This window comes from Harpia harpyja, chromosome 20 (assembly GCF_026419915.1).
Source record: "Harpia harpyja isolate bHarHar1 chromosome 20, bHarHar1 primary haplotype, whole genome shotgun sequence".
Classification (NCBI taxonomy): Eukaryota; Metazoa; Chordata; class Aves; order Accipitriformes; family Accipitridae; genus Harpia; species Harpia harpyja.
In genome coordinates, this window is record NC_068959.1 from 6442295 (window position 1) to 6465238 (window position 22944).

The window sequence follows — 22944 nt, forward strand, 5'->3', positions numbered from 1 at the left end:
TCACCATAAATATGCACAGACTAGAGAAAAAACATCTTTGCCCAGACTAACTCTGCCTGATTGTATGGTTGGGGTATTCCCAAGTTGCCATGTACTATCTGAATTTGTCCATGGCGAGTTTTCAACAGTAATTTGCATACAGAAACAAAAAATAGTGGTTTGGAGATACAATACAGCTAATTTCTGTCAAACATGCTGTCCAGGGGTTTAGTTGTAAAATTTTCAGCAGTAGTTGGATATTGTAATACTTCATTCCCTAGCCTGTACTTATTACAGTAGGAATCAGCTTATAAAAGGAAGTGCTATTCTTTACTCACTCTTCTTTCTGTATGGCATGCTTTTAAAATACAGCTGTCTACCAGATGCAAGAAAATTAAGACATTTAATTTCCTCTTTCTGTGCGTACCTCCCATTAATGTTAATGGCAGCTAAGTATGAAAGCAGGAAGAGAGCTACTGTGAACAGACTGAATATAATAGCTTGCCCATTTCAAATAAATCTGGTTGTTTCAAGAAGAAAGGCAGAAAAAGTCATATCACATCGCACTTATCCTTCAGCATGAGACGTACAAATTCATACTTGATTGACTTCAGAGCCACAGTGGACATTATGTGCTGAAACAGTGTTGACCCTTAAATGTATCACCTCCAAATTCAATTAAAATTTTAAGTTATGGTATATAAAAATGCAATTATTGACTGTATATATTTTAAACTGCAGCTCCTATGATGGTTTCCTGCAAATGATTTTTTAAAAAAATCTTTTCCCTGTTTTGTCAATTGTAGTTTTAATCCACTTGGGTTACTAAGTGTTCTGTTCCCTTTGTTTTGTCAAGGGGGCTTTCAGAGGTACTAATAGATGGGGCAGATTAGAAGCAGAGTAGTGTATTTAGAGTTTGCTGGACACCTGTGCTTTTTAGTAAAAGGCATAATGTGCCAACCATGGGTGTAACTCCACCAGTTAGGCCTTTGAGGGAACTGGTAGAAAAGTTTCACCATGCACAGAATGCCATTATATTTCTACTCTGCAACACTACTGCAACACTTCTCTTCAGAATGCCTTATCTGAACTACACAGCTTGATTCCAGAAATGCACAAAAAGACTGTTTGGGACATCCCTATCAGCACTTTATTTCAGGCAGAATTGTACTAATGCCTCTATTGTCCTTTGTGTTTTATACTTACTTCATGCTAGGTGGCATCTAGATGTCATTAATGAAAAAATGTAAATGTTAGTCTCATTCTCTGCACATTTATATCAAACAAATTTTAAATCACAGAATGGGAACAATGAGAAAGACCTCTCCAAATGTTCTCAGTCATCATTCCTGAATTTCTGTTACTAGGAGGAACAAAACAATTATTTGCTCCTTTGTGAATCAGTGTTAATTTCCTGAGTAATGACTGAAGTGGGGACAATGCAGCGTGTGTAACTATTCCAGGATACAGCAAATCAAGCTCCTTTTTCAGTTCCAATTGAAATTCTGAAGCATGTACCAATAAAAAAAATAAAATCTGTCTCAGAGTGCTTTTGACAAATTTAACAATTCTTCCAACCCATCAGTGACTCTGTAATAATCACCTATTATGATATTTCCTTTTTGTTCCATACAGTGTTTACAGTTAAATAAAGTGTTTCTAAATAATATATACTTGTCAAACAAGACATTTATGTCCATCTTATTTGATATGGGTTTTGAACAGATTAAGAATTTCTTGGGGATCATTTACTATGACCTAGAGTTTCAAGCTTGTGACACAGGAATTACAGGATTAAAATTCCTGTTACAGATACACTAAGAATCCAACTCATTGCTATGCTGAAATCTCCTATTCTTTTGTTCAATACACTGTATTGCTTGTTCATGGTTGATTGAGATATAAGACCGATTAATCTGCAGTTCTACAGAGGCAGATTTTAAGGTTAATTGCAGAATTTCACTGTATCTAGACTGTTTAAGCCTCCAAGTGGTTAGTGTCCTAAATTTGAACTCTATTTCCTTTCACATAAAAAGTATATGCTGTCCTCAGAATCTATGGTTCAAGATATAAACCACACAAAAGTTTTACCACAGATTAATTTTCTCTGTCTTTTAAATAGTGCATATCCATGTTTGCAATATGGAAGACTTTCAAATTCGAGAACTTAGAAGCTGAAGTCATGTTGCCTAAATAATTTCGTGTGACTGATTTGTGTCTTTGGGTGTTGTATAATTCAATGGCTACAGATACACTGCTAAAGTCACAACATTTCTTAGTGACTTTTAAAGCTTTCTTTTAGAAGATGTCTTCTGTGAAAATTCAAGTTCCACATTATAAAATCTTTACAGGAGATAATCATCTATCACAAAATCAGGGATACATGTAGAAGTTCTTCTAGTATTAATAGAACAAATGCAGGAGACTTTGCTTCCTCTGCTAAGTTTCTTCATAGCAAAGATTTTACAAAATCAGATACCACTATCTGCAACAAATGTTCACCAGGACTTTGATTTTCAAAAAAGACTAAATAAAAGTTCAGTTTGAAGGGCTCCTCTGGATTCAGTGGAATTAAGCACTCAGTTGGGCAAACACCCTACAAGCCTATCTGGAAGAAACATGCTTAAGCCCTCTGCAATACAGAGAAGACCTTCCTGAGAAGACTGTAGTGAGGATTGCAAATTAGCCAACCCTACAAACTCTGTATGAAAATCTTCATACGGCTGATCCTAGGTAACCAAGGGAAGAGGTGACAGGAGGTGGGCATGCGACTAGCTCTGTCAGTATCCTCGGCCATCCAACTGCTGGTTTTCTCCCACAGCCAAAGGTCAGGGTTACACAGCACAAGCTGCGTCAGCACAGCTCCACTGCTTGCTCCTGAACACAACTTCAGTAAGGCAACCACCCACAATCCGCTCTCCAGCGCACGCACCCCAGGCTCTGAAGAACAGGCCACTCATGAGACACAACAATCATTAATATCAAAGTGACTGCAAAACAAAAACAAAGCAGCAGCTTTCCTGGAGTACAGGCACTGCAACAGGTCACGTCTTCAAGTGGGGAGAGAAAACTGTGTGTTCATGCTACTACAGAGGACACAGGAGTATATCCTGGGTACAGTGTCCCCAGACTGAAAGGCCACCATATGTTCCTGCAGTGCTTTTATTCAGGTGATAGTGGGTAGTAAACCTTCCTAGCTAGTCCCAACTTTGTGTGCTGTGAGAATAGATAGGACCTGTGGGCAGCTGGAACATGAGTCACACTCTTAACACTGGGGCTATGCTCCACCATTCTACACAGTGTTCCACACCGTGGCACAGGGATGTATTAAACTGGGTCCAGGAGTACACTGGGGTTTTAGCTAGCCTCCTGGATAGGCCACTGCAGTTATAACATAGACTCTGTTTCCGCCTCACTGTGATGGGTGGCAGCTCCTGAAAATGGCTTTTGAAAAGTACAGATACCTTCTGAAAATTCATAGCCCTTTAAGGCTTCATTAATTGCATGTTAATTGGGTGGGGGTTTTCGTTTTCCAGATTCTGAGCTTCCACAGGACAAGGCTTGCAGCATCACAGCAACAGGATACAAGCAGCCAACTATTTCCGTATAGCCTTTCAAATACCTACTGATGCATCGGTATCTGGATCTATGATAATGCTTTCCTGTTTGCTCTTCCCATTGCCCACTTTCAAGCTGGATCAATGCAGTTATACAGGAAATTCTAATAATCCACCACAGTTAGTGTATAATAGCACCTCACTGGTCAGGTCACTTACAATATTTGTAATATTCTCCTATATTAGTTTTTACAGGCTAATACTTGGCGGTTTCTTATCTTTTCATTGTGTCATTGTTGAGCGCACATATCAATGTCCCCAGAAGTGATTGCAAAGAAGCCCATGGGTACTTTACAAATCCCCAAATCATTATGAAGTTCCAAATACACTACACAGTAATTAGCTTCAGATTGTTCATTGATTGCCATTTCATAACGTAGATTAAATGTGTTATTGTTGTATTATTAGCTGTTTATGGCTTGATAACACATAATCATTTCTAATTTGCAGAGATGTGAAAAGACAAATCTGGAATATATATTTGCATGTGTCACACCTAAAAAACCCTATGAACGAAAACTAGATTTTTTTAATTAAACTGAGTATTATTCTCCATATCACTAAGTATCACATAGGATTTTAAAGGCAAGGTATAAATAGTCCAATCCAGCAAATACTTTTAAAGTCCACCCTGTATCTAGACCAGAAAGCAGGAAATGCTAAATATGAACTGACAGAAACAGCACCATAGAAATACATGTATTACTTTCTGATATTCCTATATTCTATTACATTTATATCTAATACATACATATATGATATAAAAAGATGGAAACCTGCAGGCAAAAGAGAGTAGAAAATTATAAGGAACTGCTAAGCAATAGTAAATATTTCTATCTTCATTTACTGATTGTACAAGAGCACTCAATGTAATTGCTCACATTAAAGTTGAAACTCCACTTAACTGTCTGACAACCTAACCTTTTGCAATTTTTTTCACAGATTATGAAACAGTAGTTGGACTTTTTAATATTGGGGAATTGTCACAAAGTGTTTATTTGTTAAATTCAGTTTTCTAGTAGTTTTCAGGAAAAAATATATTTATGAGACTTAATTATTATGTCCAATAACTTTAATTCTATCCCAAAACAATCCAGTTAATGTAGATTAGAAAACTCGGAGATAATCACTCTAGTTTAATATGCTTATACCAAGGACAAGGAAGACACGTATAGCACTGCTTGTGCTTCCTTAACTTACATCTCAGTTCATAATGTTAGCCTGAAGTGGGATGTAGTCTGATTGCAATTCTGACAAAAAGAAATACTCCAGCTAACCAAGAAAGAATAACAAAATACATGTTTCATTCTCTCTATCACAAGTAATTCAGTAATTGCTTTGAACTCTACTGAAACAGTTTAAAATGTGGTTTTATCCGTCCCTTCTGGTCCAATGTCCAACACTCAGCACACTTATAATCTATTCTCTGCCACCATACAAATCTTAAAATATTTTACCTTCTGGCTTCACCAAGAAATGCCTTTAGGAACTCGTAAACTCTGCTACCTTCTCCTTTGGCTGCTGTTACTAAGACAGCTACAGTTCTGCAGAATACATCAGTTTAAAACTGTATAAACTAATTCTTAACAAATGCTGCTTCCAAAAACACCACCCACCAAAAATTTGTTTGTATATGGTTCATTTCCTTTACCTTTTCCAGTAATACATGATTTATTTTATTAGCTAATTTTGGTTTATGCTGTGTTCCTATCACAGAAAATTTTTCATAACTCTATTAAACATGCAAAATAACTTAAAATAATTGCTTTCAGATTATTTTAACATGTAAAATCTGTTAATCTTTAAGAAAGACTCTAAATGCAGGAAGTTCAAATCACCATCCCTTTGCAGGCACCAGGAAGTTTTACATCTATGAACACCCTGAGGATATAATTATTCAAACAATTATAAAGCCTCTGGCAGTGGAGGCACCATGAAAACATATGAACACAAAACATAAACAATGAGGAAAACAGAGAGAAAAATCACATTTGACAGGTCAAATGTATAAGAAATTATTTTAGAGTTGCAGTGCCTTTGTATCCTTAATCAGAAAAGTTCAGGAGAAAGAGGGGTGAGACTCAGTGCTTTGAAAGAAATCAAACAATACTAATCCAAAATCAGCAGTAAGAAGATACTGAAACTCCATGGTCAGGACATTTTGGAGAGGCTGGCTATGCATCCAGACTCCTCTGAACTGGAATAGTTAGACTGCTTAAATATGAACTTAACCACATTTCAGTCCCATCCTTCAGAATCTCACACCACACTTGTGCATTCTTTTTTAATCAAGCTAAACAGAATAATTATAATCTGGAATGCCATAGATTATTTCACATAATTTACTCTCTTCTTTTTGGTAGGTTGCCATCAACCTATAACATTGTTACTGTTACTGCAGAAAAAGAAAACAGGATAGAAATTTAGCTATTTTGATGAGGATTCTCCAGTTTACTGATTATCAGTTCCTAATGCATCTAGATTCCTTATTTATATTTAAAATATCAGTCTTAAATATTACTGCAAGCATTTGTCTTGTTCCCAATGGCTTATCTACACAGTGACATGTGCAGGAAACAGTCTGTTCTTTGAGATTCATTTTTAAATTAAGGCTCAAATCACAGATTTTTTCATAAGATTTTGACCCAGAATGCTAGAAATCTTCAAGATCAAGTATTGCAAAAGAATTTGTAATAATAAAACCCTTCTGACTTCAGCACAGAATCAATTATTCAGGGATAGATTTGAGATTTTCAGATTGACTTTGAAAATCTCACTGATGAAATCAGAAGGTGTTAACCCTGATATTCTTGTCACAGCTGCCTTCCTGGTATTAAATAAAAGCAAACCAGATGCTAATACTATGAAAAAAAAAAAACCCACAACACTGAAAAACACAGAATTACAGTAATAATAGAAATAAGTGTGAAAAAAAACCTGAGTTCCCAGGAGCCTTCAAAATCTGCGGCCTATATCTGTGTAATAGACCAAGTGGCAAAATAAAATCTCTACCAACTGTAAGAATAATCAAGATGTGAATTGCAGCAAAAAATAAAAGAAGAAATTCCTGAGAGACAGTGTAAGTTTCACCAAAGAAGTTAAAGAGCAGAGCAGTCCTGTTCACGGTGTTCTGGGAAATTTCCTGGCCAAACTGTTTCCAGTTTCCCACACAGCTAAAAGTGAAAAATGCAAACTCTGTTGCCCAGAAAGCTAAGGATTAAACTGGGGAAGTAATGTGCTAGTTTACTTTGATCTGATTCCACCTTAACAAATGTTTCTCATCTTGACCTGATGATTATACCCTGCAAGTGCAAAACAAGCACCATGTTAGCGTTGGCACTGCTGAATACTGTCTGCACCAGGTTGCAAATGGTGCTGAAAGATCCGTATGTAGTACATCTGTACGTGATCTACCATAACAGCATTATCCCAATTCAAACAGCAATAGATAACTTTGTAATATTATCTATTATTATGAAGACTAAAGGGAAATATTATATATAAAGTTCAAAATTGTCACCCAGCTATTACTTCTATACATTAGATTCAGAGTTGAATCTGTGTTAGTAATGATTTTTGCACAGAAAAGGGTAAAAGTTTTGCCATGTTTAACCAGAAAAAAGAGAAAGCTATCAGAGCTCTATTTCCCAACTTGGTTCTCTCTGGCATCAAGCAGATGAACGTCTGTCTCATGTTTCCCAGCTGTACTCTAGACAGTACCTGCTCCTGTAAAATGCTTGCAGTGCCTCTTTAGTGAAGGTAAAACTGGTCCAGGGCTCCTCAGCACAGCAATACAAGCAAGAAATACTGGCATCTGAACGGAGGTGACCAGATCACACCTTTCCCAGGAAGGGGAAGAAAGGAGGGAAAAACTGGCCAGAGATCTGGAAAGAAAGCAAAACCTGGCTGCTTCTGACACTGTTCAAAGGGGAGAGATGATATAACATGGTGTGACAGATATTTCAAAGGGGTTTCCTGCACTCACACCTGAAGTGACCATGTTATATACCCTGGCTTTTCCTTAGGCAGTAGCAAGAGCCAGCCTGACAGTGCTCTGGCGGTGGGTAGGGGCTGGGTTTTGCTGCCCCTAATTGTCTTGCTGCCTTAGGTGACTACTGCTCTAGCCTGTGCCTACTGTGGGTCCTGAAGAAAGGTACAGAAAATGCAGTTTCATTACAATTATAATGAGAAAAGTCTTAGCAATTCATCATGTGAGTTGCTTATTTACCATTAGAGGTCACTGTCCTGCTTATGACATAACCATGAGCTACATTTAATTTTACGAAGATGTTGTACACAAATGCATAGGCATTTTAAAGCCTAATAAACAGTAAGGATACAAGCCATTATTTAAATCAACATTAAAAAAATCTTGTTGCTATACAAGTACTGTAGAAAATTGAAAAATAATCAAGCAAAACAAAAATTATCTATTAGAATATGACAATTATCCGTTGTTAAAGGTCCAATAAGGTATTGAGTAGATGGTCTTATAATTATAATTAAGAAAACTACTTAGCCAAAGAAATATTGTCTTTAAAATGCTTCTCTTTTTAAAACTGAGTTTTCATTCTTGAATAATTATCAATTCTCTTCCATAAAATCATCTTTTTCCCAATGACTGCATCATCCCATAGCATGATACCCCTGAAACAGGAAAGCAGGTTTGTATGAGCTGGCTGTTTGAGAACTAAGAGGCAGTGATTAAGAAGGAAATCAGTGAGCTGATCAATGTTTTGCAGCTTTCAAAGACAGATCTTGCCATACTTTCAGCAAGGGATCTGAATCTGATAGCAATGCCTTAAATGAGTACAGGGAATATAACAAAAATTAAGATTGTGAGTTTTAAGTTTTGTGTCCCCCTCCAGTAAAAGCCAACGTGAAATTGGAAATGTGAAAGCCAATTTCAAACCAAACAGGAGAGCAGTGATCACTGCATTCAGTCATCTGCACTGAAGACAGAGGGACAAGAACATTTCCCTTCTGGAAAGGCTTCACTATGGAATTTCCTGTACGTTGCTCCTCCTGGGGGAAAAAGTAGAGTTTGATCTGTTTAGCATGATAGTACTGGTATACGGTGTCCTGTGCCCTCCTCTGGCCCCTTCAGTCTCTCTAAAAATTGCTGCTGTTGTGCTCAGTTCCACTGCACCTCACTTCAAAACATACCAATCACTGAGAAATGTTGCATGAGCATCCTTTTTCTCCACTCGAGGTAAAATGACATAGCAGTGCAAACAGCAGTCTCTGCTTCTTTTAACATCTGGCTGGTAAAACTGTGTCACCATGCTGCTCCCGTGGTCACAAAACTAAATCTAAATGACGTCTCTGTGAGGTCATAAGGAGCTGGAAACACACCAGAGGAGATGGTAACTTTAACATCTCTAAACTGACTTCTCTCATGAACAGAGCGTAATCAGGTTAGGGAAAACACACAGATGGAGATGTGTGATCACTAATTCTCTTTAGTTCACTCTAATGCCTTGAGAAAAGGATTCTCTAGTTACAGTGGTTTGTATGCAGTACCTCACATGTGCAACAACATGGAGAAAACTCAATATTTGTTAGTATAATGAACCATTTAATGCTTTATGATACTCTTTGGATTAAACCCAAAGTTACTGAAAGGATTTTTCTGAAATTCATTATAACTACTGTAAAATACTGTCATGGGTTTATAATCCAATGATTACCATTTTTGCCATTTATCTTTAAGCTATGTGGTCCTTAATGAACTTTATCGAAGCATAAATGCACGTCAATACAGGTTAAGAGCATGAGAACATGAAGATGGCAAATATGGCATTCACTTGCTTCTCAGTTTTAATTAGACCAACTGGGAGTATTTTAGCATAACAAATTTCAGCTGTAAAAAATACCACCTTTAGAGATGTACATCCCCAGCTAGGCATTTGCAATATTTTATCATCATGCCCTGGATTGTTTCTCAGCAGTGAATACTTCATCACTAGAAACTCAATCACATTTTTTAAAGCAAAGGTCATGAGCCCTGCACACTAAGTCCTTACTACAGGCGGATGGTCTTTGTAAAACTAAGTCACTCTCATTCTAGTAGGGAGTAAAATCTAGAGAAGAGTGAACCATCTCCTGTGTATGTAAAAGTCCTCCCCCTGTTAATATTCTGATGCCTCATCATATTCCGTATAATTCACTAGCTGAAGTATACTTTCATCACGTCTGCACAGATGCTGGGCTGGTCACGATAAAGGACAATCATGTTACATAATGACACAACTTTTTCCATAACTTTTCAGAAAGTGATATCAGTTAGTGGTACTTCCCTTGGGAAAAAAGAATCAGGAACTACCATAATGGTCCTGGTTAAGTGTTCTCAGAATATGGAAATGGCAATTCTAGGAAGATTATAAAGTTAACATTTTCATTAGTCTTCAAGCCCTACTGCTGAATTCATCCTCACATACTTATTAAATAATACTTATATTTTATTACAATAATGAAAATAAAGAAGTGTAACTCCCACTACTTAATCCACTACTCTCCCCCTGTAATGGAGACTGAGTTATAAAGAGGTTGGCAAACTTGCTATAGAACTTGCAGAGGTACTTTAATCACAGTTACAGACAATAGATTTTTTTCCAAGACGTTTTGGGTGGACCTGGGTATTAATCACACATTTCCATTAAACATGTCTATTTTGAACATTTGTTCAAAAGACTGTCATAAATGAACACTAAGGTGATTCTGCAGAGAATTCAAGAAACCAAAAATAAATATTACCGTCACATTAACAAGTTCCTAAAAGTGAGGAGAGAGGATAGATTTAACTTTTTTCTTCTTTGATGTTCTTTATATTAAATTACAGAATCTTTCAGGAGAAAGAGAAAAAGAAAACAAGTTTTGGAAGTTGCACCCTTTATTTATCTTTTTTGCAATGTAACAAATACTTACCAGGCTTTAGCCTGATTACTCATACTAGGAGGAATTCAAAATGTCATTCCAGTTTAAAACAACTTTGAAAAATGAGAACCTTTTGAGGATAGGCCAAAGCATTTAGATAAGTCAAGTATGTAAGGAACATACATTGTTTTCAATTGCTAATGGATTTATATGATGTTTTTAAAAAGTATTTCAGAATAATAAGTGACTAGGAAATCTGAGGCCCAATTCTGCTAAGGGAATTTTGACACTGATGATAGTGGGCAAAATGTCAGGCCCAGGAAAAGTATCTGCTCCATGTAGTTTTGGTTCTCTGCATGTTAAAAATTGTGTGCATCAATGTGCTAGGAACTTTATCTTCCATTTACTCCACCAGGAGTAAAGGACATGCAGTAACCAAACAACTTTATACTTTTCACACAGTTTAAACTCCCTCTTACTTTATGAGGGGAGTGCGATTAACAGGCATACTTTAAATGACAGTTAGAAGGTCTAAAACTAGCAAAGGTCTTACCGTTTCTAAAGATAAGCAGCAGAAAATAAGGGACAGAATCTGGAAGCCTTCCTCAGGACAACATTTACTTTGTCAATTTCAGCTGAATTGCTGTATCAGTGAGGACTCTTTTCCCAAATAAGAGTATGAGGATTTTGGGCCCTGAAATTTAACTCTGAGCCTTTGACTGTTCAGTGCGATGCTAAGTAATTATGAGCTCACTCACTTGCAAGAACTTGTAGTGTGAAGGAGCGCTGTTAGTACAGGTTTACTACTAAGCAGTTACTGACACGTGGACAAATAACACACACATCCCAGACAGGGTAATGAAATGGTGATGTTGCTGAGGAAGTAACATGACTGACAAATTTCAACTTGCCTTTCTGTGATCTAGTGCCATTTTGAGTTATATAAACCCCCAAAACACTCCACATTAAGATGAAACTAATACAAGGAGCAGCTTTGTACTTTGAAGCCTTTGTTATTGTTTCTCGTGCTCCCTTCCAACTACTAATAATGTACACTTCTACAACATGTTCAAGTTGTACTTACATCTGAAGAAGGGGACCAGGCAAGGTGTTGAAGGGAGTCTTTGGCAGATCACTAAAGCAAAAGCAGAAGGGGAGGCAGAATACATTTGTCCTAACAGTTTTGTCTATAAGAATTGTACACCTTGTTTTAAAAAATTCCTTGTTCAGTGTTAGCAGAAAGAAACTCCGTATGTGCTTCATTATTATGAAAGGAAATGTAGAAGAAGTACCTGAGCTTAATGAGATTTTGGAAAATAAATATACATTTTGAGTTGTCTGTGTGGTGGCACTTTTTAATGAGTTTAACTTTTGGTGTATAAATAAATATTCTTTTAGATACCATCTGAATAATGTGCAAATTAAAAGAGGCATAGGGTAAGCGCTTCAGTGCAAAATTTCATTGTTTCTACAGTACAATATTTGTTGTTTGTTATCTTCTGTAGGCAGCAACTGATCATTATTTCCAGGATGTGCTCAGGGAAATCATGAAGTGTTTATTTTAGATAATGATGTGCAGCATTCATAGCTACTTGTGACTTTCAAAAACTGAAATTAAAGATTATGAAATATCAAGCATATCATTAAAAAATCCTTCATCGCCCAAGACTTCTTTTGCTAGCTTCATTTTCATGTAATTGGGAAAAAAAATGTTTGCTTGAATGCTTTGCAATATGTTTTAAGTTAAGCATAAGTTCACTTAGCTGTGTGGATGCAATTTGATTTCATAAGAGTTGAAGTACACTAGACAAAACTAGTGACCTACCCTTCTGACCTGCTGACGGTTGTGCATCAGTATGCCGGAAGCTTCAAATCCCTTTAACAACTGAACCTCATTTATCAAAATAACTTTTTCTCTATTCTCAGTTAACTCTTCCAGCTACTAAATTGTTAATTAACTGGCCATGGTCTTTCTTCAAGACTTTGTATGCCGATAATATGGAAATGTAAACAAATCACACCAAGAAAATTGCCAGCTTTTGAAAGGTGCTGACTGAGATTTTGGCTGTATGCAAGTACCTTCAATGCTCTAGTAGGAAGGAAACTAAATACAAGTTGGCCTGTAAACGCTTTTTTAGAACCTAGAGAGTATACAAAACTTTGCCTTTCATCCTGAGGAACATGACCAATGTCACTTCTCAGGTCTACCGCATGGATTTATGCTTTTTTTTTTCTTTTCTTTCATGCTGCTGCGAGTCAGCAAAGCATGTAGCATTTGCTTATGTTTAATATCTTATAAAGAGCTTGACTTAAAAAATCTTAGGGGTTTTTTTCAGTAATAATGAGTTATTTTCATTTGCTTTAATGCTTTTTGAGTCTTCATGGTTCACGTTTTAGTCTAATTCTCTTCTCCAACTAGCTGTTCAACTTAATGGAATTACTGTCACGCCATTTGATAAACTGGGTCAGTGAGGGTCAGGAGTCCAAAGCAGCCAAACTTAGCCCAGAAATGGCAGCAGAAATTCACTGTCATGGGCACAGGTTAGAGGTCAGAAGGCTCTGAAGCCTGGCAAAGTTTAGCAGTATTTGAATGGTATTATCCTTGTTGTGACACTAAGTAGGATTCTTAGCCAAGGGCTAGGACCCAGCCATGCAACGTGTAGCAACACAGAATCAAAATATTATCTCTGTCTAGAGCGAGCTTACCATCCATGCAAAGAGACAGGAGACAGGTGAATATAAATAACCACAAGCAGACCACAGTGAAGCAAGTAGATACAGATACTACTTGTTAGTGTCATAAACTGTGGTGTAAGTACACCAACAACCTAACTGCAGCCAATTTTTTTTACAAGAGTCGCTGGAAATGAGATTCTTAAAGAGAAATACAAAGTTGTATTTGAGGACATCCTTTTGAGACCTGATTAATAAAAAGACTTCTCCCAGCTATATTAGAACTACAGAATTTTAAAATGCATTTTTTTTCTCCTTGGAGAGCTTTCAAAGTGCTATTCAAAAGCAGGCTCATTTCCCATAAATTCATAAAGGAACATCTGGACTTAAAATATCCTTTCATCCTTTGCACATCATTTTAACACTTTCCCCTGATACTATTTTTGTCTTCCTTCTTGGATTTATTATAGCTCCTAAGTAATTACCTTTTCTTTCTCTTAGGTGTAATCATTGCTTGGGTCAACATTTTCAAGGAGCTCCCACAGCTTTAAAAAATGTGGTAATCAACATTTTTTGATCATTATTTGCTGTGCTTTTCTTCCTTGCCTCCTCTGCAATGACTGCCAAAGCATTTCTTCTAGCTTTCTGTGTTCTGCACATGCATTCAAGCACTTCCTTCTTTTCATCTTCTGGGGGTTGAATATTCTCTCCTTTTAATTTAAAACTGATCTCTAATCATTATATTGACTTGAACACACAAGAAGAGAGTCAATAAGGAAGCTGTGGTGGAGAATACGCAAGATTCTTTCACTTACACATTCAGCTGATAGCTATACTGTTGGTTTATGCAAAGATATCTTCCCAGAACTCCCTCTTCTTTTATCATACAAACAATGAAAAAGTCCCATAAACCTCCAGAATTTCACATACGAGGTTCTTGCAGCACTATTCCTTTGCAAAGCAGGTATTTACAAGCTTTGCAGAAAAGCACAGAGAGCACCTGTAAAACTCTTTAGCTATCCTCTGAGATCTGTGGCCATGGTTACACAGCTGCTTTAATCCAGCATAAATCCAGTCTGCCAGTGAAATGGGGTACTTCTAAATTCCCCTCTGTATGAAACTACTCCTTCTCATTGCCTCTCTAATGCTGGCTTTAGCTCTCCCAAGGTTGCACAGCGAGTCTGATAACGGAACTTGATGCAACTGCAAACTAACCCAGCCCCCCCCTCCAATATTCATTTTTAGTCAAATTAGCTCCCTGATCCAACTCACTGCATAGCTCTACACACTGGAGAACAGTGGACATATGCAGCTGAGAGTGAAGTGCAGGGACTGAAGCTATTGCTCTATTTAGTAACAGTGAGCTGAAAATCAGCGGAAAGCAAGTATGAAGCTGCAGCCCAGTCTCTTCCTTTCTGTGCCTGAAAGTGTAGCTCCATTTCCAAGCTTATTGCCACTGGTTTGTTCTCTCAACTCCTTGTACTAACAGTTTGAACTCATGCTAACACTACTTTCTGCTGAACACAAGGAAGAACATGCTTCAGACTCAGCTCCTGGTAATCAGCTCTCTAGCAATGTGCAAACATGGCAGACTGCTCAAGACTCATCTCTCTGAAAGCATTCCCACGTATTCAGTCATGCAACAGGAGAAGGAAGGCACTCACAGTCCTCCACTGTAGCTGAGGTTTGTGATTTTCACTAGCCTGAGCTTCCACCATGTAAGCAAGGCTTCAGCTTCTCTCCTGCTTTGCGACCCTACAAGCCAGATGCAAGTCCTAAGTCAGGTCAAGCAGATCCAATCTGCCATACAGAACCATGAAGAGGCATCAGTATTGGTTGAGATGATACAAAACTAGATGCAAGACAGCACAACAGAGAGCCAAGCTATGTGCTTCATGGTGCATGAGGCTTGACAGGTTTGGCACAGTCTCAACAGATGGCTGGTTAAGATGTTTGCATTAAATTAACTTCCCATTTTCTTCAGTGTGAGGATTCCAAGCTACTTTCCCAACAAAATGAAAACATTACTAACCATGTGACCCAAGCAAGTGACAAAAAGCTGATCCATAAGAAAATATACTGACAATGTTATTCAATTCTAATGACATTATAACACACACCTTGTTATCCTGATGTCCTAGCAAAGGAACAGCACAGAAACCACTGACTTTTGTTGCAACATTTAGACCTCCTTCCCAACCAAGTACGTGAGAAAATGCAAGTGGTCAACTGGATTTAACCCATCATCAAAAAACTCATCTACTGCAAACAGTGGTAAACAATAGAAAAATCCTTCTAACAGCCAGAAAGAACCCTTGTTTGCTCCCATAAAAATCAACAGGATCCTGCTTTCAATAGAATCAGAGCAAAGGATTCAATAACAAAGGAGAATCCATGACCTCCTATTTACTAAAAGCCATTTTAAAATTGACAGCAATCATTTATTCTATCAAAATTAGCAAATACTACCATTAAAATGACTTTGATCCTGCTCCTATTACAGGCAAAGAAAATGCTTTCTTTTTAACTATCTCTGCCACAGTGCTGCAACATCAAGCCTGCAATGCTGAATCCTATAAAAACTTAGGGCTAGTTAAGAGTTTCCTTTTTTGCATATGCTTCATACTATAGAAATGTTCAAGTCCAGGGCAGTTAAACATACCTCCACATTGTGAGCTCAGAGTCTCAAAGTTCAGATATAGCTTTACTGAATTAAAGGGTCAGTGGAGTCCTGTTGACCATATGTGCAAATCTTACACATATATTTTATCACCTTGCAAGTAATGGCCATATTATTCACAGGATCAGTTCAATAAAGTAAGTATTACTAGTCAAAGTTTCTGCTATTGTCATTAAAAATTGACGCTGAAGAATAAAACATTTGGGATTTACAGGGTCCTATGGTCAAGTTTTAAAATTACAGCCCATGTTGAAATAGTTAATAGTGCTTAATCTACAGGAAAATAATTCCTACAGCACTCAATTATAAGGTCAAAAGAAACATTTTGCCAACTTTTATGATATCTAGACAGTTAAGGGTTAGCAAGGTTAAGGAGAAGGGTCAATCCTCTTAAAGCTCCAACTGTAAAGAATCCACACTCATACACCATTTAGAAAGCAGAAATATATATGCTTTAGGAAAAAAAAAAATCAATTAAAAATCTTTCAGATAAGAACTTTCCTAAATACATGTATGTTTTAATTTTTCTCTCTTCTTTCACCTATGTATAAGGAGTTAACGTATGTTATACAAATACAGTTATATAATTACAAAAATCCGCATAGCAGAATTAAAAAATTATGTGAAACTATTATTTTTAAATGTATAGCCACATACCCATGTATGATGGCCCAAATACAAGAAATGTTAATAAATAGTTTGAACAAAAAATACGTATATTTTTAAAGCATTAAGACATATTACTGCTTCCCTGCTGCACCAACTCACAAAGCTGGCTAAAGAAACCTGGATAATTTTAAAGAGCAAATCTGGTGTTGCTCAGCAACAGCACACCCTGATAGAAAGGATGCAGGATGTTGGAAGATTTAATATTAGGGAACTGTGCTTGCAAGAGGAAGAAGAAGAAGAACAAATACAATTTATTCATACAACGTCCATAAAATTGGGACAGCTTAAAAAATAATAATCAGATGAAGTGATCATGCTAATATTAATCTTTGCATAGTAGAGCTAAGTAAAAAGTTATTGCCTGGAACCAATGAGCTGGCATCACAGTTCATTAAATGGCACTGATGTTTGCACTGTCTTGATATGATATGATGAGAAAAAAAAGCAGTGCATTTTATGAGGATTTGAGAGCAATCTCATGGCTGAAAACTTTAGTTCTGGCACTAGCTTGGATGAGTATTTGCCAAAGTGAGGACTGAATAAGAACCCAGACCTCTACACTTTCTCCTGAATCAGAGGAAATCTGATGCTCTCAAGGGAGAAAATGTCTTAGACAACACATGCCTCGCCTTTGCTTTCGTCCCACAGAAGCATCTCTCCCATTCATTTATTCATGATCAGAGTAGCAAGCCCCTTTTTGGTTAAAAGACAAGTACTGTGATTTTTCATTTTAAAGTTACTCTGGCTAAATGTTCCATAGTGTTCTTTCTTACTGAACATAAGAAAATTCCACAGAAAATTAATTTTCTGCCTCTTTCTACTCAGCCATCCCCTCTACTACTGTTGGACATTATTGAGAGCAACTGCAAGAGAGACTGAGACTGCTTAGATGATAGAAGGTATGATAGGGTCCAAGAAGCAGCAGATAGATATATGACGGAATCAGAAAGTGCTTTGAAAACTGAGCAGCTAGACCTGTATGAAGGAGAGAGAGAGCCACACACTAGAACTCATCTGTAAGGCTGCTTATAAAAAACATATTTTGGAAACGGTGCCATTTTATGTCAGCAGCTCTGAGGATATGCTACTACAAACATACACTGTAGTCCTCATATATGACAGACTACCAGTGCATCTCCATTGATCACACCAACTCAAAACATACAACTTGTAATCCAGTATGATGGGGAGAAAAATTCTCTGCCTTGATCAGTTTTAACGCAAATGATTTTTTAATGGCAAAATACAAGACAAGCAGTGTAAAGGTACTTCTACTCACAAACCCTGAAGATGGAACTCAAATTGTGGGGCTGGCTACAAGACCTCAGTCTTCCCATCAGCTGGCCTCAAAGAGACTCTTTAATCATTTGCCTCATTGTGTTTTAGGTAAAAACCATTCTTGCTCCTCCTAGACATATGATTAAGTGGATACTTAAAATGGGCTCTAAAGTCATAACTGCATGAAATTTTATCAGCCTACTCAGAAAACAGAAAAGAGAGATTTTCTCAGAAATAAACTCTGCAGGACTCTCAAAAATACACCTGAACAGAAGGACATTAGCTTCTGCTCATGAGTGTGCTGTTGAAACAGAATTAGTAGGACTGAGCAAAAAACCTGTTGCTATAATGTTTGATTCTTAGACACCTGGTGATAACGACACAGACATTAGGCAACTGCATTACTCTTCTCTCTGTCCTAAAAGTAAATGTCAGATACTGCAAGATTCTTCTCCAATGTAAAACTCATTTTATTAAACAGGAGTGATACCATCTTGCCTATTAAATGATTGGCTGCATGGGAAACGAGTCTGACAGCACTTCTCAGAGAAACTGTCCTCTGGGTGACTACCTTTGGTATGACCCAGCTATACCCTTAGCTTGTCAGAAGCTATTTACATCAAATAACATCAAACTTTCATTGAAAATACAAAACAAAAGCCCTTCAAGCACCTGCTGTCCCAAAATGACAAAGAAAAATGTAGACTAGAATGAAAAAGGATAAATATTTCATAAAAATAAGCATTTCATTAAAATTTCATACTTATAATTTCCCTTCCATTCTGGGAAAGGGGTTTTAATTAAAATCTACAAGGCACAAGCATAAGGTGAAAGGCAGAAATAATATCCTCAGGAGAAAAAAAATAGCAGGAAGAAATAATTTTCTAGGGAAAATCTATGATCAAAGTAATACCATGCTCAAGATTTGACCCCTCAGCTTTCCCCATTGATGACATTCCCACTCTCAAAAGGCACAAAGATCTCAGCACATTCCTCTAAGTGATATTAGAATTTAGTTGAATCTTTGTTTTCAAAATGTTGGGATGTGTTTGCTGCAATCTTCAAAGCAGCTTGAAGTCGTTTTTATATCAGAGCAATGCCAGGCCCATGATTGAGCCCTTAGCTACATGTCAAGAACAAATCGCACTTTACTGAATGGTAATCAGTGATATTTACGAAGGGAATTGCGAGGATGTGGAGTTATGTTATAACTCAGAAGAAAATTGTTGAGATGAAGTGGGAGAACTACAAAATAACAATGCTGGAAAATAAGTAAGCTACTATAAGTAGAGCTCTTCTTTCTATCCTTTTCTTAGCCCTGACTTTGCAGTGTTATTTTTATTTACTAGAAATGTATTAAAAGGAACATTTATTCTGCAAATTCTTGTTATGCTTCTCACCTATGCAGTTCTGGAAAGGTAATTGTGTGGTGCCTTCATGACCATGTTTTCCTGACCTGCGTTTCCCCAAGTTCAGAGAAACAGTAACAGTTCAGATGAATGCACTGAAGAGAATGTGGTGTTGTTTCACAGATGCTACCTTGTTAATTTCCAGTGGTTCAGAATCTAGAGCTGGCTTTTATGTAAAACAAACAGTTTCTTTTTGGAAGAGAAAAAACTTCTCTACATTCTCTAAAAATGTAGAACAGAGTTCGTGCAGATTATATAAACCACAAGATAAACAAATGGCCTAAGCCTATTCCATAACTGTATTTTTTACTAGAAAGCTTTTGAACAATCGTAATCTCTTTGAAAATATCACTAAACCAAAGACTTGGAAATTTATCCATGACAAAGTATTTTAACCAGTAGCATGTGGATTATAGTTTAGAAATTCATATAATAATAATCAGCTATAAAAACTATCTTCCAAATTAATTTTAGCTGCAAAGGTGGAATATATCTCACCTTTTGTAAGCACTAAAAAGAAAGGAAAAAGATTAATGTGTTCTATAACAGACTCATCAGAAAAGTAGAAACAGTAAATCTAGGATCACTTCCTTGAAGAGAGAAAAGGGTTTGGGAGGGAAATGGACTAAAAAAAGTATCTGTGAAACAGATGGGGCAGATTTCTATGGAAAGAAATCATAAAGCACTAGGAAGTCCTACTTCAAAGTAATTATTGCAGAAAGTATCAAACCTGTAGGTATTTCATTGTGCAGCATCCTTAAAAAAACCCTGCATTTCAAACTTGATTCTGCAAATTTTTTCTTATACCTTGGACACAGATGTATAAAAAGTAACGGAGTCAATTATGACTTGTCAATGCTTCCTTCAAATTTTACACCAGCAATAATTCCATAGCCCGTCATGAGATAGGGGATTTAGAATTTGACTATGTCCTTCAATGCTAAATTATGATTAACAGATGTTTTTCATGTTCGTATCCTTCAACCATGCAGTGGATTAACATATCAGAACATGAGACTAACTTTTGTCAGGTAATATACAATTCATATTACCACAGAAAGTTACTGATACCAATTATTTGCTCCAAGAGCCATCTTTATAATTGTAAAACTGAATCCAGCAAGATCTTTCAAGATAGTGAGCCAAAATATATCCTAAAAAGTCAGCATGTATTCCCCTAACAGGGTAACTTGCATTCTTCAGATCATTCAGCAGTGACAAAGGGATGCTTTACCTTCAGTTCTGAACACATTCTAAATTGTAATCTGTTTTCAAGAGATCTGCGTGTGATGAAAAAGGAGCTTGTTGCCCTTTTCAGTTTATAATGTCACCAGAAATTAAGCCTATTTAACAGATGTGGAATTCATCATTTCAGCCTTTAACCTGCATTAGAAAGTCACCTTTTTGATAACTGATCCCACTGTGTGTTGTATATTCTGCAAGTATCAAAGAAATTCACATAAAAACAAGTTTTCTTCAAATAAAAAAGATGCACTTTCCCTATATTATAACTGAAGAACCAAGTCTCCTAACACCACGTTTCTAAGCAGTTTATCCAAGTAAAATCCTTGCAAGCAAAATAAAGTGAAATAAAAAATAGTTGCACTTTAAAACCCGGATCTTCAGCTGATCACAGTAACTCTATTTATTTGACCCATCATAGCTCACTAGAGTTAACAGTAATCAGCCACCTCTCATAACCCAACATCACTTCAAGAGCCCATTTAAACGTTTTAAGAGAGATGCCTAATAAACATTTAAGTCTTTTTCTCAGTATTTAAATTACTTCTACTCTGAGAAATGGCACACTAGATGACCTAGCAAAAGAAACTTGAATTCACAGTTTCCTGATAAGCAGGTACACCACAAACTAACTCCTGTCATTTCTCTGCCTCAGTTTCCCTCCCATGAATTAGGAAAAAATAGCAAGGAGACAGACTGATTATGTACAGTGTCCTCAAATATTCAGGACCTTGGTCCATGTACACACCATTTTTTCATTAAAAATATATTTAATACCTTTTTATTACATACAGCTGGTCTCTATGAAGAGTATCAATCTTACTCAAACCTGCTATCAATGCTACTGAATTCGATATGATCAGACAGTTTCCCTCTTTTAAATTGACACAAATCCAAATGCAGCGTTGCCTCATGAATACTCTCTGCTCACTGTTTCTTGCTACTTAGCCCAACACCATGGAAAAACTGTTGCAAATTCTTTAAGAATAACTATATGTTTCTCTGTAGACAAAGGAAGGTCTAGACTAGACAAGAACCCAAATTTTGTTGCAGAGGGGAGTCTTAAAACATCCAGTCATCACGCATTGACAACAAGGGCAACAATTGTTTACTTAGATTCCTTAAAAATAAGGTGGACTCATATTACACTTCTTGTAACTGAAAATATTCCAGTAACATATAAGGTGACTGTGATCAAACTGATGTTGGTGTTCCAAATCAATTTCCCTTACACAAATTTACAATACAAGAATTCATTAAGACAAGGAGGAAGCAGGTCTGATATTTGAAATAATATTTACCTAGAAGCTTTCGCCAAGATAACTTATCCTCAAATTCCATCAGCAAATTAGTTCCTTTCTCTTTACTGCATTTCATTTACATATATAGCAGGCCCTTTCATAATAATCATAACAATTCCCTCAGCTTACTGAAATAAACATTAATTCAAAAGAAATACATCAACATGCAGATCCTCAAACTGAACAGGGGAAAGAACAAAATTAGTGCACGTCAATTCCCACACACTTACAAATTTCCATATTTGTGAAACTGTGATTAGTCATGAAAATAAACTAAAAATAAAAATTTTAGAGTTTTGTAAAAAAACAGGAGGCAATTCCAAGAAAGTATTCATGATTTTTCAAGGCAAATGAGAATACTACTTACCTGATTTTTCACCATTCCCTTTTTAATTTTTTTCCTTTTCTAATAAAAGAAACACAAACAGAAAAAGGCTTGATCCTACTCTCATTTACATTAGTTTTAGAGTACTGTGTCAACTGTCTTCAATGGAAGGACTTTAACAGTATCACAGTACTATGGCACATGTCTAACTCAGCTTCAGTCAGATTGTTCATTTACTTCAAGTTAGGGACAAACTTAAGAGCTGGGGATCTACAGTAAGGAGAAAGTGAGACTCAGTTCTAAACCTAAAGATAAGTTCATCTTAAGGAAACTCCATGACAGTCATCAACACATCAAGCTCATATTTTTTTTTCTTCTGTGTCCTGTGATCAATTTTCTCTTAACAAATTTGAATAGTAGGAGCTAGGCAGCTTTCCACCTGGAGAAAGTTGGACAGCTCCACTGAAATCTGGCTTCTATAGACCTCCAGCTAACATAAAACTCTCTGGGACCACTGAAGTTAATCACAAGCCCACCAGTTGGAGTAAATTCATATACTCCTACTAAAATCAATGGCATTACTTTGATTTACAGCCACTGAAGAAGTGGTGCCATGTTATATACCAAATACAATAGAAAACTTGGATATATTTGTAGGAAATTGCTGGGAGGGGAGCCATAAGACTTTATTTTTTAACATGGAGAGTCTGCAACTGCTGTAGCTGTTTGAAATACAGGGTGGGCTTGATTTTGACTCTGTCCTTTTCCTAGGCTCAAGGACCATTGAAATGATGGGGCTTTTAGCCTAAAACTGTCTCCAGAGTTAAAGATTGCATAACATGAAGATACTGTAGGCATTCATATCACCTCTATATTAAGCTAGGAGTTCAGTCTC